This window comes from Miniopterus schreibersii, assembly GCF_964146895.1.
Source record: "Miniopterus schreibersii genome assembly, chromosome: 2".
In the NCBI taxonomy this organism is placed as follows: domain Eukaryota; kingdom Metazoa; phylum Chordata; class Mammalia; order Chiroptera; family Miniopteridae; genus Miniopterus; species Miniopterus schreibersii.
In genome coordinates this window covers 80,782,289-80,796,648 of record NC_138102.1, presented here as the reverse complement: position 1 = coordinate 80,796,648, position 14,360 = coordinate 80,782,289, and positions in this window count along the sequence as shown.

Below are 14,360 nucleotides of genomic sequence, written 5' to 3'. Positions count from 1 at the left end.
GGCATTGTGAAACATTTATCACCAACATTACATGCTTCATACTTCACATGTTTTACTGCTTAAGTCCTTATTATTGGACAACTGTAAATAAGATGTATTTCAACTATAGCTCAGGTAATATTTGAAACAAACCAAGAGTTAACAAACCTGTGTAATCTGATCTTTAAAATACTACCGTCAGTTTTTTCAGAGCTATAACCTCATTACATTACACTGCTTCCAGCCTATAATATGTAAAATCATTTACTTGTAAAAATTAATAGTATACCTGCTTTATTCAGTATGTAAATATTTAACTCATGAAATAGACTATTAGAATAATCTGAAATAGCCCGGCCAGGCGTGGCTCAGCGGTTGAGCATCAGCCTAGGATCCAGGCAATCGGGGTTCGATTCCCAGTCAGGGCACATGCCGGAGTTGTGGGCTGCAGCTGATCAATTACTCTCTCATCATTGATGTTTCTCTCTCTCCCTCTCCTTTCCTCTCCCTGAAGTCAATAAAGATATATTAAAAAACAAAAAAAAGAATCTGAAATAGACTCCAAGCTGCAGAATTTGAGGGAAGACAGAAATAATTATAATGAAACCAATCAAAATTGTAATTTGGTCATTGCCTCTCAAAATTTTTTGTTAAAACTGTAAGCCTATGTATGATACCTGTCTCAGTAGTTTTGTATCCTCTTCTTCAATGGTAACAGAATTTCTGTTTATTTCAAGAAACATTTATTGTACACTTAATTTTTGCAGAGGAAATGGTCTTATTTTTAAATAACTCTGAAAGCATGTATAAGAAAAATTGCAAACTGGAAAAAAAAATTGATTTTCTTGGTGTCATTTCCTTTTCCATTTAGTAAATGTTTTGAGTAAAGAAAAGAGGAAAGGTAAACATTTTTAATGACCCTGGAGAATGAATATCCTTTAAGAAACTACTTCCTGATTATAGTGGACAATATTGTTCTCTGTAGCATAAAGGTTTAAAATCCTAGAGTTTCTAATTCTAGTTCACAGAATTGCGGAATATAACAAATTATTTTCCTGTTTTGTCCACTGACTTTAGGAATATTTCACAAGTTATTTATTTATAGAATGAAAACTGTACATGTGGTCTCTGGCTTACAGTGGATCAATTTATGATTTTTCGACTTTATAATGATTCCAAAGCAACACACATTCAGTAGAAATTGGCTAGGGTAGGCTATGATGTTTGGTAGGCTAAATGTATTTTCTACTTAATATTTTCAACCTACTATGGGTTTATCAGGATGTAGCTCTATCATAAGCATCTGTAGTTAAATTTGCCTTATAGTCAAATCAGTTGCCTTTTTAGTTTGAGTATCTTTTTATGTTGTGAAAGAAAATTTTAGAACCATTCCTTTGTTTCCCTAATCACAGTATTGAGAGCATTATGTTCCCAGTGGGAATGTACTGTTAAGTCATCTCATAATTTTCAAAAATTCATACATTCTCTGTATTGCTAATCATATATTCATAAAGTTTAAAAGCAGATGTTTTCATTGAATTTTCCATAAAACTCATGGGCCATAATTAAAGCCTCAATGAAACCAATATTCCTGAACACATCTTCTAGTCCATAAGGTATATGCTAGTCAAGTTAAAGGCCTGTCATAACTGATGGATCAGCTTTCTCCATTTGCCATAATTGTACGAGACTCCAGCTGCTGGTAATAAAGAGTTGTGTAGATAAAGAAGCGGCAAGAGTATGTCTGAAATCCAAAATAAAATGAGAGTCAACACATATGTCACTAAGTCAGTTTGACTTTGTCATCTGTCCTCACCAGTTAGTAAAAAGTTGTACTGACTATATAGCTAGTAGCTTATTTCACAAAAATGTGTAAGTGTGGGTAAGTAAAGTATAATATGCTGAAAAATCTGACCTGTCACTTATCTTTATTTTGATCAGTAACTGCAGTTTATCTTCCCAATCATACCCCATGACTGTACTAGGATTTTTTGGCTTAATTTTTATTAACTTGAAAGTTTGTGGCATTCGCAGACTATCCCACATTATTTCTTACTGTCTGTTCAGGTAAATATTAAAGTATATGGTATCTGTATTATTTTTATTTACTTTTATTTTTTCCATTACAGTTATTTTATATTAGCTTCAGATATACAGCATAGGGATTTGACATATAATTTACAAAGTGATTCTCCTGATAAGTCTACTACCCACCTGGTACCATACATAGTTACTACATTATTGACTATATTTACTATGATAACATTATATATCATGACAATTTTGTAACTGCCAATTTGTACCTCTTAATCACCTTTTTTACAAATCCCCCTTCTATCTGGCAACTCTCCATTCTCTGTATCTTTGAGTCAGCTTCTCTTTTGTTTGTTCATTTATTTTGTTCTTTAGACTTTATGTATAAGTGAAACCCTAGGGCATTTGTCTGTCTTGACTTATTTTACTTAGCATAATACTCTAGGTTCATCCATGTTGTTGCAAATGATAAGATTTCATTCTTTTTTTATTATTATTGATTGATTTTAGAAAGGAAAAGAGAGAGAGAAACATAGATTTGTAGTTCCACTTATTTACACATTCATTGGTTGATTCTTGTATGTGCCTGACTAGGGATCAAACCCGCAACCTTGGCATATTGGGACAATGCTCCAGCCACCTCAGCTACCTGGCCAGTGCAAGATTTTGTTCTTTTTTATGGCTGAGTAGTAATAGCCCATTGTATATATCGATGGACACTTAGGTTGCTTTTACATTTTAGCTATTAGAAATAATGCTGTAGTGAACATAGGAGTACATCTGTCTTTTTTGAACTACTGTTTTGGATTTCTTTAGATACACAGAAGTGGAATTGATGGGTCATAAGATAGTTCTACTTTTAATTTTTTGAGGAACTCTACTGTTTTCCATAGGGCTGCACCAAATTGCAATTCCACCAACAGTGCACAAGGGAACCCTTTTCTCCACATCCTCACCAACACTAATTTGTTGATTTATAAATTACAGCCATTATGAAGGTGTGAGGTTGTCTCATTGTGGTTTTAATTTGCATTTTCCTGATGATTAGTGATGTCGGGGTATTTTTTTTTTTTCATATGTCTGTTGGACATCTGTACGTCATCTTTGGAAAAATGTCTATTCAGGTCCTCTGCCATTTTTTAATTGGATTGTTTGCTTTTTAGGTGTTGAGTTGTCTCAGTTCTTTATAAATTTTGTATACTAATCTTTTATTAGATGTATCATTGGTGAATATATCCCAGTCGGTAGGTTGTCTTTTCATTTTGTTGGTGGTTTCTTTTCCTGTACAAAAACTTTTTAGTTGGATGTGGTCCCATTTTTTTTCTTTTATTTTTCTTGCCTGGGGAGACATAACAAATACATATTTGTTACTAAGAGAAATGTCAGAGAATTTACTGCCTATGTTCTATGAGTTTTATGATTTGGGGTCTTACATTTAAGTCTTTAATCCATTTGAGTTTATTATTGTATATGATCTAAGAAGGTGGTCTAGTTCTATTTTTTTTACATGTATCTGTCTAGTATTCCCAGCACCGTTTATTGAATAGACAGTCTTTAGCTCATTGTATGTTTTTGACTTCTTTGTCATAGATTGACCCATATAGGTGTGGTTTTATTTGTGGACTCTAGTCTGTTCCATTGATATATATGGTTGTTTTTATGCCAGCACCATGCCATTTTGATTAATACAGCCTTGTAGTATTAAGTAGTGTGACACCTCCAACTTTGTTCTTAAGATTGCTGAGGTTGGCCAGCTGGGCATGGCTCAGCGGTTGAGCATTGACCTAGGATCCAGGCGATCGGGGTTCGATTCCCAGTCAGGGCACATGCCCAGGTTGCGGGCTAGGCAGCTGATCAATGACTCATCATTGATGTTTCTCTTTCTCTCTCTCCCTCCTTTCCTCTCTCTGAAATCAATAAAGATATATATATTTAAAAAAAAGATTGCTGAGGTTATTCAGGGTTTATTGTAGTTTCATATAAATTTTAAGATTATTCTAGTGCTGTAAAAGTGCCATTGGTATTTTGATAGGGATTGCATTGAATCTATAGATTGCTTTGGTTAGTATGGACATTTTAACATTGTTAATTCTTTCTAGTCATGTATGCTTCGATTTATTTGTATATTCTTCAATTTCTTTAGTGTCTTACATTTTTATGAGTATAGATCTTATATACCTTGGTTAAATTTATTTCTAGATATTTAATTTTTTATGCAGTGTAAAATGGGATTCTTAATTTTCTGATAATTTGTTATTGGTGTATAAAAATCAATTCATTTCAGAATGTTAATTTTGTATCCTGCTACTTACTGAATTCATTTATCAGTTCTAATAATTTTGTTCTGTTTGGGGGTTTTTTTGGTGGAATCTTTAGGGTTGTCTTTATATAGGATTATATCATCTTCAAATAATGACAGTTTTCCTTCTTTCCAATTTGAATGCTTTTTATTTCTTGTCTGCTTGCTGTGACTAGGACTTCCGATATTATGTTGAATGAAAGTGGTGAAAGTGGTCATCCTTGTATTGTTCCTGATTTTAAGGAAAACCATTTTTAGCTTTTTCCCGTTTAGTATGATGTTAGCTGTGGTTTTGTCATATATGGCCTTTATTTTGTCAAGGTTTGTTTTCTCTATTCCTAGTTGGTTATCATAAATAGATGCTAGATTTTGTCATATGCTTTTTCTGCATCTATTGATATCATCATTTAATTTTTATCTTTCATTTTGTTTATGTGCTGTGTATCATGTTAATTGATTTGCAGATATTGAACCAACCTCATGTCCCAGAAATATATCCCACTTGATTGTGGTCTGTGATTTTTTTCATTGTATTGTTGAATTTGGTTTGCTAATATTTGCCAAGAATTTTGCATCTGAGTTTAACAGCGATATTGGCCTATAGGGGTTTTTGTTGTTGTTTGTTTGTTTGTTTTTGTTTTTGGTAATTTGTCTTATTTTGCTATCAGGGTAATGCTGGCTTCATAAAATAAGCTTGAGAGCCTTTCCTCTTAAATTTTTTGAAATAGTTTGAGAACGATAGGTGTTACTATTCTTTGAATGTTTGGTAAAACTCACCTTTAAAGCCAGTTGGTTCAGGACTTTTGTTTGTTGGGAGATTTTTGATTACTGATTCAATTTCATTAGCAGTAATGGGTCTGTTCAGATTTTCTGTTTCGTCTTGACTCAATTTTAGGAGATTGTGTGTTCCTAGGAATTTATCTGTCTTCCAGATTGTCCAATTTGTTGGCATGTAATTCTTTGTACTATTATTTTTATAATTTTTTGTATTTCTGTTGTGTCAATTGTCACATCTCCTCTTTCATTGCTGATTTTATTTATTTGGGACTCTCTTTTTCTTGATGAGTCTGGTTAAAGGTTTATCAATTTTGTTTATGTTTTCAAAGAATAAGCTTTTGATTTAATTGACCTTTTGTATTGTTTTTTTAGACTCATCTATTTCTGCTCTGATCACTATTACTTCCTTAATTCTACTCACTTTGGGCTTTGTTTTTCTTTTTCTAGTTCCTTTAGGTATAAGGTTAGATTTTTTACTTGAGATATTTCTTGTTTCTTGTGGTAGGCCTGTATTGTTACAAATTTCCCTCTGAATATGGCTTTTGCTGTGTCCCATAGATTTTTGGATTGTTGTGTTTTCATTTTCATTTTTCTCAAGGTATATTTTTATTTCTTTCTTGATCTCATTGTTAACCCATTTATTGGTAAGTAACATGTCACTTAGCCACCATGTGTTTGTGTGTTATTCAGGGTTTTTTTCTTTGTGAATAATTTCCAGTTTTATACCTTTATGGTCAGAGAAAATGCTTGGTATGATTTCAGTCAACTTAAACTTACTGAGACTTGATTCATGGCCCAACATTTAGTCTGTCTTAAAGAATGTTCCATGTGTGATTGGAAAGAATGTATATTCTACTGATCTGGGATGAGCTCTGAAAATATCAATCAAATCCATGTGGTCTGTGTGTCATTTAAGGCCACTGTTTCTTGTGGATTTTGTCTAGATGACCTATTCATTCATGTCAATGGGGTGTTAGACAATTACTGTATTACTGTTGATAGTCTCTCTTTATGTTCATCACTATTTGCTTTATAAATTTGGGTGCTTCTACATTGGTTACCTAAATGTTTACAAGGGTAATGCCCTCATGTTAAACTGATCTTTTTATCATTAAGTAGTGTCCTTTTCCATTTCTTGCTATAGCCTTTGTTTTAAAGTCTATTTTGTCTTATATAAGTATGGCTACCCCAGCTTTATTTTTTGTTTCCATTTGCATGGCATATTTTTTTACTGCCCCTTAACTTTCAGTCTGTGTGTATCTTTTGTTCTGAGGTGGGTCTCTTGTAGACAGCAAATATATGAATCTTGTTTTCTTATCCATTCACCTGTCCTGTGTCTTTTGATTAGAACATTTAAGGCATTTACATTTTAGGTAATTATTGATAGGTACATATTTATTGCCATTTTATTCTCTTAACTATGTTCCTGTTTTTCTTTTTATTCTTAGTCTTATTCTTTTATTCTTATACTTAAAGAAAGCCCTTTAACATTTCTTATAATACTGGTTTGGTGTTAACAAACTCCTTTAGATTTTTCTTCTGTGGGAAGCTATTTCTCCTTCAATTTTAAATGATAGCCTTTCTGGGTAAAGTAGTGTTGGTTGTAGGTTCTTGCTTTTCATCACTTTGAATGTTTCATGCCAATGCCTTCTGGCCTGAAATGTTTCTGTTGAGAAATCAGCTGACAGTTTTGTGGAAGCTCCCTTGTAGGTAACTGTTTTTCTCTTGCTGTTTTTAAGATTCTCTCTTTATCTTTAACCTTTGTCATTTTAATTATGTTTCTTGGTGTGGGCCTCTTTGGGTTCATCTTGTTTGAGACTCTTTGTGCTTTCTGGACTTGTGTGTCTTTTCCTTTCACCAAGTTAGGGAAGTTTTCAGTCATTATTACTTCAAATAAGTTCTTGATCCCTTGCCCTCTCTCTTCTTATTCTGGTACCTATGTGATGTGGATGTTGTTACGCTTTATGTTGTCCCAGAGGTCCCTTAAACTATCCTCATTTTTTAAAGTTTTTTTTTTTCATTTTGCTGGTCTAATTGGGTGCTATTTTCTATTTTGTCTTCCAAATCGCTGATTCAGTCCTCTGCTTCATCCAACCTGCTGTTTATTCCTTCCAGTATATTATTCATTTAAGATATTGTGTTCTTCGTTTTTGACTGGTTCTTTCTTATGGTTTCTGTCTTTTTTTGTGCTGTTGGGCATCCTTAAAACCATTGTTTTAAGCTCTATATCTGATAAATTCCTTGCCTTCATTTCACTTAGTTCTCTTTCTGGAAATTTCCCATTCTTTCATTTTAGCCTTTTTTTTTGGTCTCCCCATTTTGGCTGCCTCTTTGTGTTTGTTTCTATGTATTAGATCTGCTGTGACTCACAGTCTTCATGGGATGGCCTTATGTAGTCGGTGTCCTGTGGAGTCCAGTGGTGTATTTTTGATCACCTTAGCTGGGTGCTCCAGAAATGTCTCTTATGTCGATTATGTGGGCCCTTCTGTTGTAATTGAGTCTTGATTGCTATTGGCCCCTTCGAGTGTTGAATCAACCCTCAGGCTGGCTGACTGTGAAGCTCACCCCCAACCACACTGTGTAAGATCCTGTGCAGGTGCTGACCATTTAACGCAGAATTTGCCTCCACAGGGTCTGGTACCTGCTGAGATCTCCCTTTGGATATGCTGCCTAATGTTTTCTGAAGCTGGCAACTGGTTGTGTTTGTTCTTGGTCTCTTGGGAGGGACTCAGTGTCAGAAAGTGCCTGTGACTGGCCCTGAGCAACAAGCAATCCTTAGTTTGTGGCGGCCTCTTTGGGGCCTGGGTACGCTCAAGAAGGACCAAGCTGTGCACCAAGGCCAGCTTTTATCAGTACCAGGCCCAGAGACAGGTCAGAAAAAGTCCCAAGGCACCGTAAGATCTGCCTCTGCCTGCCTTTGTCTGCCGGCTGCCTATTAGGGTTAATCACTGAAAGAGCCTCTAGCAGTACTTAAGCTACATGAAGTAGATTCTCAGTGAGTCACCAGGAAGGGGGGAGTGGTGATCACCAGATTGATATTGGTTCAAACTTGGTGCCAGTGCTGGATCTAAGGCCACTCAGCAAATGTCCCATGCTATACCAAGTCTAACTGCCACCTGCTGGGTGCTCACATGCCTTTGTGTTGGGGCAGAGTCTTAGGGAGTTGTCAGGGTGAGGCCAGCAGTTTATCAGGCCCAAACAGACTGAGATTTGGTCATGTGAAGGAAGGTCTCTGCTCTGGTCAAGCATGCAAGAGAAAAATAGCCCATCTAGAGTAACAGAATTCAGTCTTTCAATCTGTTCCACATTCTACCGGGAGAAGATGAAGCTCAGCAGGGTGGGGCCACCAGGAATCAGGAGGATGGGGCTAGTAGTCTCCCATGAGGGTGATATGTGTCAGTCAGGTTTTGGGGAAGGTGGATGCTGTGGCCCCACCCGAGAACCACACAACTCAGTCCCAGATTTTTCCCTGACCTCTCAAAACAAATTTTGATATTTGGTAGTATCAGTCCTCCATTTGTCATTAATGCAGCAGCTGCTGCTACTAGTACTTCGTCATCACCATCTTCTTCAAAATTGTTCTGTCTTTTCTTAGACATTGTCATTTTTATCTAAATTTTAGAATCAGCTTGTCAGTTCACCACCCTAATATATACACTCACCTGGCTGGAATTTTGTTAGGGACTGTGTTAAATTTTAAATTTGGAGAAAATATTCACCATTTTATTTCCACCTTCCATTCTAAGAATATGGTATTATATTTCCAAGCTTTTTATTTTATGAAGATGGTATATGTCCTCAGGAGTATTTCATTTCTCTGAGTAATGTTTCTTAAATTTATTTGTAGAGGTCTTTTTTTTTTTTTTTCCTTAAGTATGTTCCTGGGCATTTTATGTTTTCTTGATGCTATTGTCAAGAATATAGTTTTATTAATTTTCTAATTGCTTATTGTTGGCATATAGATATAAAGGTACTTCTTTTTTCCTTTTTATTAAATGTGTTGGGGTAACATTGACTAATAATATATAGATTTCAAGTGTACATTTTTTATGTTGCATGATCTTCATATTGCATTTTGTGCCCAACACCCAAACTCAAATCATCTTCCACCACCATACATTTGACCACCTTTACTCTTTAAATCCTACTACTCCACTTGCCTTTAGTAACACCATATTGTTGTCTGTATCTATGAGTTCTTATTTGTTCATTTGTTGCTTTCAGTTTTATATCCCACATATGAGTGAATGTGATTCCCGACTTTTTCTGTCTGACTTATTTCACTTAGCATGATATTCTCAAGGTCCACTTATGTCGTCACAAAAGGCAGTATTTCATCTTTTTTATGGCTGAGTATTTGAAACATTTATTCAAAGACATATGCATCTCTATGTTCACTGCAGCGTTATTCATCGTTGTCAAGACATGGATGGAAGCAACTGGTATCTTTCAATATAGGTGATTGGATAAAGAAGATGTGGAATATAAATACAATGGACTACTACTACTAAAGTGACTTTTTTTTTATATTGACTTTGTACCCCAGGGTCTTATTAAAATAATATTTTATTCTATCAGTTAATGTTGGTATTATTTTGGGTTTTTCTCTGACAACTCATTTGTTTATAGTGTCAGTTTTATTTATTTTTTCTATTCTTAATGTTTTTTAATTTCTTCTATTGTGCATTTTCCAGGGCCTTCAAAACAGTAGAAGTAATGAAAAGGATTATTTTTATCTCATTCCCAATCTCATAAGGGCGGAAGGGAGATAGACTAATAGTAACTAATAGAGAACTTGAAAACGTCATCTAAATGGCATATAAAGGACAATACTCTAAATCCAGTTCTGACATACATTCTGTCAACTTTGTATCTTAATTAGAGTTATCTGTTTACATGTTATGTAAATAGTGATTTGGGTTAATTTGCCTTCTGATTTTTATTTTTAAGTTTTACCTTTTAGTTTTGTATTCGTTTACCTCTTTGTTCTTGCCTTATTTTAGATTAAATATTTCTTTATATTTTCCTTTACTGGCCTGTGTTACAATTTCCTATTTTTTTATTAGTTGGCCCTTGAGATTACAGCGTGCTTTATTGATTTAATAAAGGCCAGTATAATTGTGTTTTAAGCTATCAGGACAGCAAGTTCAGTGTTCTAAGGAACCTTAGAATACTTTAATTATTCTTATACTTTGATACTTTTTATGTTCTTGTTCACACAGGATGATTACCATTGTTATTTATACAGTTATCATTTATTTAGATTTACCAACATATTTTCCATTTTCTTTTGTTTTTTGTTTCTTTTTGTTTATGTGATAATTTTTTTCTATCAAAAAAATAAAATTAGTATCTATTTTTGAACCAGTTACTAGTAATAAATTATTGTTTTTCTGAAAATGTCTTTATTTTGCCTTTAATTTTCAAAAGATATTTTGTTCTAGGTTTAGAACCCTAATCTAGTACATTTTCTCCCCTCAATAATTTGAAGATATTATTTCATTATCTTTTTTTTTTCTTGTAATCAGCTGACAGTTTTTTGTTCCTTTATAGTTTGTCTTTGTGCTATGAATGCTTTTAATCTTTTCTATTTTGCATTGGTTTCCAGGTTTTTTTTAATTGTTGACACTATTTTAGATATCCCCATTTTCCCCCACTTTGCCCCTCTCCTCCCAGCCTCTGCCTCCCCTTCCCTCTTGCCGTCACCATACTGTAGTCTGTGTCCATGGGTTATGCCCATATGTTCTTTGGCTAATCCCTTCACCTTCTTTACAGCTGTCAGTCTGTTCCATGTATCTATGCCTCTGTTTCTATTTTTTGTTCATCAGTTTATTTTATTAGATTCCACGTAAAAGTGAGATCATATGGTATGTGTCTTTCTCTGACTGGCTTATTGCACGTAGGATAATAGTTTCCAGGTCATCCATGCTGTCACAAAAGGTAAGAGATTCTTTTTTTTACAGCCATGTAGTGTTCCATTGGGTAAATGTACCACTGTTTCTTTTATTTTTTTTTTAATCTTCACTGGAAGATATTTTTTCATTGATTTTTTTTTTCTTAGAGGAAGGGAGGGAAGAAGAGAGAGGAGAGAGAGGGAGACAGAGAGAGAGAAGAGACACATCTGTGTGAGAGAGAGAGATCGGTTGCTTGCCTCCCTGTACAAGCCTGGAATCCAACTAGCAACCCAGGTACGTGCCCTTAACTGGGAATCAAAACTTTATTAAAGACAAAAAAGCTATCCACTCAGGAAGAGGTATAAGCTCCAAGTTTAAATAAGTATAAAGAAAATGACATATAGATTTGTCATAGTAAACCTGAAAACCAATGCTTCTTGAAAAAATTAAAAATGGAACTGCTTTTTGACCCAGTAATCTCACTTCTGAGAATATATCCTAAGAACCCTAAAACACCAATCAGAAAGAATATATGCACCCCTATGTTCATTGCCAGCATTTGTCATTTGTAGCCATTCTGACAGGTGTAAGGTGATACCTCATTTAAATTTTCATTTCTCTGATGATTAGTGACTGAACATTTTCTCATGTCTCTTGGCCATCTGTAGGTCCTCTTCGGGGAAGTATCTATTTAGGTCCCTTGTCCATTTTTCAGTTGGATTGCTGTCTTCTTCTTGTTAAATTGTATTTTGGAAATTATCCCCTTATCAGATATATTATTGGAAATATGTTCTCCCATATAGTGGGCTCCATTTTTCTTATTGATGGTTTCTTTCACTATGCAGAAGCTTTTTATTTTGATGTATTTTGTTTATTTTCTTTGTTTCCCTTGCCCTAGGAGATGTCTCAGCAAACATATTGCTATGAGAGATGTCTGAAATTTTGTTGCCTACGTTTTCTTTTAGGATTCTTATGGTTTCATGACTTACATCTAAGTCTTTTATCCATTTTGAGTTTGTTCTTGTGTATGGTGTGAGTTGGTGGTCTACATTTTTTGCATGTTCCTGTCCACATTTCCCAGCACCATTTACTGAAGAGACTGTCTTTACTCCATTACATGCTCTTGCCTCCTTTGTCAAATATTAATTGAGCGTAAAGGCTTGGGTAGATTTCTAGGTTCTCTGTTCTGTTCCATTGATCTATATGCCTGTTCTTTTGCCAGTACCAGGCTGTTTTGATTACATTGGCTTTGTAGTATAACTTGGTATCTGGTATTGTGATCCCTCCAACTTTGTTGTTCTTTCTCAAGATATGCCATGGCCATTTGGGGTCTTTTCTGGTTCCATATAAACTTTTGGAGTGTTTGTTCTAGATCTGTGCAATATGCTGTTGATATTTTAATAGGAATTGCATTAAATCTATAGGTTACTTTGAGTAGTATGGACATTTTAATAATGTTAATTCTTTCAGTCCATGAACACAGTATATTCTTCCACTTGTTTACATTTTCCTCTATCTCTTTTTGCAATGTTTTGTAGTTTTCTGAGTACGGGTCTTTTACCTCCTTGGTTAAGTTTATTCCTAAGTATTTTAAAATTTTTCTTGTGATGGTAAAGGGGATTTTTTTTTTAGTTTTCCCTTCTGTGAATTCATTATTGGTTTATAAAAATGCCATCAATTTCTGTGTGTTAATTTTGTACCCTCTCTGTGTTTCCTGAACTTGAGTGACTTTCCCTTCACCAGATTAGATAAGTTTTCTGTCATTATTTCTTCAAATAGGTTCTCTAATCTTTGCTTGGATTCCTCTCCTTCTTGTACCCCTATGATGCAGATGTTGTTATATTTCATGTTGTCACAAAGCTCCCTTGAACTATTTCAGCTATGTCACTCCTCTTTCCAATTGATTCTTATTCAAGCTTATGAAGTTCTCATTTAGTTGCTTGTAATTCTCACTAAGTTGTTTGAGCATCCTTATAACCATTACTTTGAACTCTATATCAGATAAATTGCTTGCTTCCATTTCATTTAGTTCTTTTTCTGGCAATTTCTCCTTTTCTTTCATTTGGATGTTGTTTCTTTGTCTCCCCATTTTACTGGGCTGGTTGTCCCGGGGCATCAGGTTAAGGCTGCAGAGTATGAACAAGGCCTGGTGCCTGGTAGTCCTGGGGCACCTGGTCTGGGAGCCAGGTCCTGATGGCAGGCCTGTGTGTCTGGGAGGTGTTGGGTCACAGTGGTAGGGCCAGGTACACTACATCAAGGCTGTAGGCCAGGGAGGCAGGCAGGGCAGTTTTCCCTTGTTAACGAGTCAGGAGGGCAGGCAGGCAGACCTGGTTGGTCCTGTCAAGGGGGCACAGCAGGCAGGCAGACCATGCATACCAGATCAGTGAGGCCATGCGGTTGTCCGGGGGCACTAGTTCAGGTGCTCCGGGTCACAACATCAGGCCAGCAGGTGGTGCTGGGTCTTTTCCCATGGGTGGCCTTGGGATGCTGGGTCAGGGCTGCTCCCTAAATCTTCGTGCAGAGGACCCTGAGGATCCTCCACAACGGTGCTCTCTCCACTCAGAGTGAAGAGCTAGCTGAGCAGGTGGCAGCAGCTGGAACCTCTCCCCCACAAGCTCCTGAACTTCCCAGGAGCTCCCACACTGACAGATGCCCCCACACTCACACCCACACACATTCTCACCCTCAGTCAGGTCCTGTCCACTTCCATCTTCTGAGTCCCCACCTCTTACCTGATTTTGAGTTCACTAATTTTCTTCATATTTGGTGGATCTTCCTTGAAGGCCATGCATTTAATTTTTAATTGCCCTTATCATTTATTTAATTCTATAATTTTCAATACTTTTTAATACAGCTTTTAGTTCCCTGCCAGAATTCTTTATCTTGTCATTTAATTCTTGAACATTTTTAATTATTAACAGTTTATGTTTATTCACTTTAATACCTGGATTGACTTTGGCTCTTTTTCTCATGTTATTTCTCCTGATTTTTGGTCATTTTGTCTTGCACACATGTTATTTTTGATTGAGTGTTAATTTTGTATACCAAAATATTATAAAGTTAACTTAAAGCTCTGGATAATTTTACAGTTCCTCCAGAGAGGATTTATTTTTATTTTGGTAGTTCAGCTATTGTTAGATTATTTCTATCTAATCAAGAATGCAATAATTGAAAGCTAGGCTTCAGTTTTTGACAGGCTATTTTTCTGGTCACCTTTATATTTAGGGTGTATTTGTTTGGATCCACTCAAAAAATTTAGGATGTTTAACAACTCTATATTGGGCTGAGAATTTTAAATTTTTTTTCCTATCACCTCTGTGCAAGTGATAAAAGCATTGCTCAACCTCCTTTACTTTTAGTGTTGACTATTATGTATA